This window comes from Elephantulus edwardii, unplaced genomic scaffold (genome assembly GCF_000299155.1).
Source record: "Elephantulus edwardii isolate Elephantulus edwardi_28Jun2011 unplaced genomic scaffold, EleEdw1.0 scaffold00002, whole genome shotgun sequence".
In the NCBI taxonomy this organism is placed as follows: Eukaryota; Metazoa; Chordata; class Mammalia; order Macroscelidea; family Macroscelididae; genus Elephantulus; species Elephantulus edwardii.
The window spans coordinates 40,257,912-40,262,824 of NW_006399752.1; the positions used below are offsets into that span (position 1 = coordinate 40,257,912).

General features: G+C 47.6%; 1 pseudogene; it reads left to right on the forward strand.

The window, feature by feature from the left end:
* Positions 1-3,920: 3,920 nt before the first annotated feature.
* Positions 3,921-4,505, forward strand: LOC102865307 (annotated as a pseudogene).
* Positions 4,506-4,913: the final 408 nt, after the last annotated feature.

A 4,913-nucleotide genomic window follows, 5' to 3' on the forward strand; every position in this document is an offset into this window, starting at 1 on the left:
GGAGGGGCGGCAAAGGAGAGGAAGACCTTTGGTGAGATGGATCGATTCTGTGACTGGAGCGGTGGGAATAAGTGTGTTTGAGATGGCTAGGTTGGCACAGGATAGAACAGCATTTAGAGCTCTCGTACATAGGGTCGCTATGGGTCACAGGCGATTCGATGGCACATAACAACAACAAATGTGAACCATTCTTTTCAGATGTAGAAATTACCTTTTTTTACTAACAAAAGTGCATGTTTAAATGAGCTGGAGTTTCACCCTAGTATGTAAGGCCATGACCACTCCCAGACGGGGAGGCAGTCTTCAAGGCCGGGACCCACTGTCCCCCACAGATCTGTAATAAAGTGCATTTATGGATATTGCATTCCGTTTGTCTTATTGGCAACTGACTACGAAAAGAACCCCTTGCTTTCAGTAACACTTCCACGGCTGGATTTTCTCCAGAGCTGGGTGGGGGGGCATCATAGACCACTCTACCTCCCCACTGTGAACAGACGTCTATGCTTCCTCTCCTCCAGGCAGTGCAGAAGGCTATGCTGACCATTGATGAGTCTCCTGGAAACTCAATTGTGGAACCCACTCCCATGTTGACACATCCCATTGTTGAATATAACAGTCCCTTCCTCACCATTGTCTATGATGAGACCATCAGGAGCCTCCTCTTTGTGGGAAGGATGAGAACCTTTACAAATGTAACTGCCCCTCAGGCTCAGCCGCCACTCCCAGGCCCGGTGTGCTCATATGGTGGACAGTAAAGCCTTCACTGGCCTGGTTACGCTTGAGTATGGACCTGCCCATCTTCTCACCCATTCTCTGAGTTTCTGTTTATATCTTAAGGAAATGTGGGCGGTCAAGGACATAGGGCTCCTTTCAGTGTTCATTTAAAGTAATACTTAGGAAGCACTGATTGTGTGCTGGGCATTGTGCAAGGCACCAGGAATTCAACGTTAAATGTTCACTGAAACCCACGTTGTCCAGCATCTTATATTTGGCTGCTGATGCAGAAACTCCAGCGATGTCTGAAACACACACCCACGGGGTGACTCAGCACAGGCTCAAACAGCACATGCTGTGTCAGAGCCTTCTCACCCCTGAAGTGTCCACCGTGCTCTCCTGCCAGCCTCCTCTCCAACATTGCTCCCCAGTGCTTGTCCTCCGCCCGGCCAGGGCTGGCCTCGTCCGCCTCCTGCTCCTTCTGGAGAGGTCAGTCCATGCGAGTGCGCTGAGCTGCTGCTCCTCCAGCAATCCCAGGAGAACGCCATGTTTCGAGTCTCGTTTTGCTTTGTATCGCACAACCTAAACTGAAGGTGGCGGCTACATATTCTCCCTTCAAGTCTTTCCCCCGGAGCCCGGACAGGGGACACACACCATCTTCCCCTGTCATTCTCAGCTCCACCCAAACCAAAAAGTCAAATCCAAACAGGTCAGTTGCTGTTGAGTCAATTCCAGTTCTTGGTGGCGCTATGATTCACACAGTAGGATTCACAGTGATCAGCGATTGTGACCCTTCAGAAGCAGGTCACTGGGTTTTCCGCCCGAGGTGCCTCTGTTGTTGTTGTTGTTAGGTGTCATCGAGTCAAGTACAATTCAGTGACCCTGTGAACAGCCAACCTGAACCTTGTCTTATCCTGTCCCATCTTTATTCTCTGTGACCCAACTAGAGCCCATGGCTGAAGTCAAGTCACCATGTCAATCCACCTCGTTGAGGGCCTTCCTTTTTTCAAAGCATGATGTCTCTTCCCCAGGAATTGCCTTGCCTAATACATGTCCAGTGTATGAAGGACAAAGCTTTGCCAGCTTTACCTCCCAGGTGGACTCTAGCTGCACTTGTCCCAAGACATATCTGTTTGTGCTTTTGACAGGGCTGCTAGGTGGATTCAAATAGGAGAACTTCCTCTCAGCAGCCAAGAGCTTAACTGTGATACCTTCTTCCTACAAACTCAAAAAACACATCTCCTTTTAGAGCTGAACTCTTCTTTGAAGAAGATGAGAAAGATCCCTCAGTCTTTGTCTTTAAACCCCATCAAGCTCACCCAGGACCACCAGCATCACCACCTCCCCTCAAGATCAACAGAGCAAACAGTTCACCATTGTAACCTCCATATCCACAGGCCAGGTTTCTGCCCATTCCTTCTAGGGGAATAGTAGGCAGTGGGGAAAGGCAAGTTGGAATGTCTGAAAATCAGGAGGGCCGAGAAGTCTGGGAGACCTGCAGGGAGTTTCCCTCTGAGCTCCATTATGCAATGAGTCAGGTTTCTCTGTGAGAAAACCAAACTCAAGCTAACTAAAAGTTCCCCAGAATTTATGGCTCATTCGAGAACCAAGTGGGGCTGGTCAGGGGTGGGTAGGGCTTCAGGAGACCTGGGTGACAAAGAAGACAGGCATGTGTCAAACATCATTGGTACGGCAGCCACAAATCCTCGTCTCTTGCTGTCTCACTGTGTTGTTGTTGTTGTTTTGTGCCATCGAGTCGTTTGAGACTCATAACGACCCTATGTACAAGAGCCCTAAACACCGTTCTATCCTGTGCCAACCTCGCTGTCTCAAACACATTCATTCCCACCACTCCACTCACAGAATCGATCCATCTCATCAAGGGTCTTCCTCTCCTTCGCCGCCCCTCCATTCTCCCAAACATGATGTCCCTCTCCAAGGACCAGTCCCTCCTTGCAACATGACCAAAGTATGTCGGACGAAGCTTCAGAATCCTTGATTCCAGGGAACATTCTGGCTTCACCCTCTCCAGGACAAACCTGTTTGTTCTCCTGGCAGTCCATGGTATATTCAACACTCTTCTCCAGCACCACAGCTCAAAGGCATCAATTCTCTTTCTATCAACCCTATTCACTGTCCAACTCTCCAATGCATAGCACATAATTGCAAAGACTATAGCCCGGATCAGGCGCACCTTAGTCTCCAGTCTGACGTTGTTGAACTTCAGTACTCTTGAGAGTTCCCTCACAGCTGACTTTCCCAATGCAATTCATCTCCTAATTTCCTGGCTGCTGTTACCAAGAGTGTTGACTGTGGAGCCAAGTAAACTAAAACCACTGGGCCAATTGGCAGCATCAGTATGGATGTCTCATTGTAGAGCTTTAAAAAAACTTAGTCATCATTGAAGTCACAGTCATGAAGTCCGAGCTATGCAGTTCCAGTGGGTACAAGATCTACCCTAGGCATGGTAGGCACTCTGCCAGGACCAATGGGAAGGTGTTCCGTTTCTGAATGCAAAATGTGAGTCTGCTTTCCTTTCCAAAAGAAATCCATGGCAGATAAATTGAACTGTCCTCTAAAGAAAGAAGCACAAAAAGGTCCAATCGGAAAAAATTCAAAAGAAAAGAACCCACCGTGCAGTCAAATTCCAAAGGGCCATCACTGGTGCATCTCTTGCTGATACAATGGCCAAGAGGAATGAAAAGCCTGCAGTTAGAAAGGCTCAATGAGAACCGGCTAGCAGTGAGGCCAAGGAAGCAATAAAGGCTAAACAAACACCTAGATAGCCTGCAATGACTGCTGTTAAGATAGAAGTGCTTCAGGAGCAGCACCCAGACAAAAAATTGTGAAGCCTGGCAGTTTCTGCTCCCTGAGTTGGTGGAAAACGTTAAGCTGGCGCATGAGACCTAAAGAAAGATTCAATTATTTAAAAAACAACAACAACAACAACAACCAAAAAACCCCCCCAAACACCCAAAAACTTAATCATCCAAACCCATCCTTGAAAAAACACAATCTAGGAATTGTTGCCTCTAGTGTAGTGGTGTAGTAGGGAGCTCTGGTGGTCTACTGGTAAGAAGCTGCGCTGCAATCCCAAAGGCACGTGGTTTGAATCCACCAGCTGCTCCATGCAAAGATGGACAATCTCTTCACATAAGATTTACTGCTTCTGCTCTTCCTAGGCCGGTGCTCAGCACGAACGAGGCATGTTCAGTTCAAGTGCGAAGATTGTGAAGCCCAATGGTGAAAAGCCGGATGAATTCAAGTCTGGCACCTCTCAGGCTCTTCTTGAACTGGAGATGAACTCAGACCTAAAGGCTCAATTAAGGGAGCTGAATAGAACAGCAGCTAAGGAAATTGACGTGGGTGGTGGTCGGAAAACTATTATAATCTTTGTTCCTGTTCCTCAACTGAGATCTTTCCAGAAAATCCAAGGCCGCTTAGTACGTGGACTGGAGAAAAAGTTCAGTGGAAAGCACGTAGTCTTTATTGCTCAGAGGAGAATTCTGCCTAAACCAACTCAGAAAAGCCGCACAAAAAATAAACAAAAGCACCCCAGGAGCCGCACCCTGACACCTGTGGATGATGCAGTCCTTGAAGACTTGGTCTTTCCCAGTGAAATTGTGGGCAAGAGAATCCGTGTAAACCTGGATGGCAGCCGGCTTATAAAGGTCCATTTGGACAAAGCACAGCAGAATAACGTAGAACATAAGGTTGAAACTTTCTCTGGTGTGTGTAAGAAGCTCACAGGCAAGGATGTTAATTTTGAATTCCCAGAGTTTCAGTTATAAACAAAAAGAATAAAGGTATTGTTCAGAGGAGAAAAAAAAAATTTACTGCTTCTGAAAACCTGCCGGAGGGTCAGCTTTGCCTGGGTTCTGACTCAGAGGAACTCAACAACAGTAGTGTAAGTTGGGAAAATTGAGGTTGAGGGAGGTTAAACAACTTGCCTCGTGTAGACCCAGAAGGCAAGTCCTCCCGTTGGGGCCTGGCTGCCCCCTCACCTAGACCACTCTAGTTGATACAGGATCATAAAATGACCACTACCAGCCCTTGCCTCCTTGTCCACACTGCACCCATTTTACAGTCACAAAACCAGATAATTCACTGTGAGTTTAATCACCTTCACATCCATCCAGGAGCTTCCAAGACAGACTCTTCCCAGCCAGTTCAGAGCTCACTCAGGAACAACATAGCCA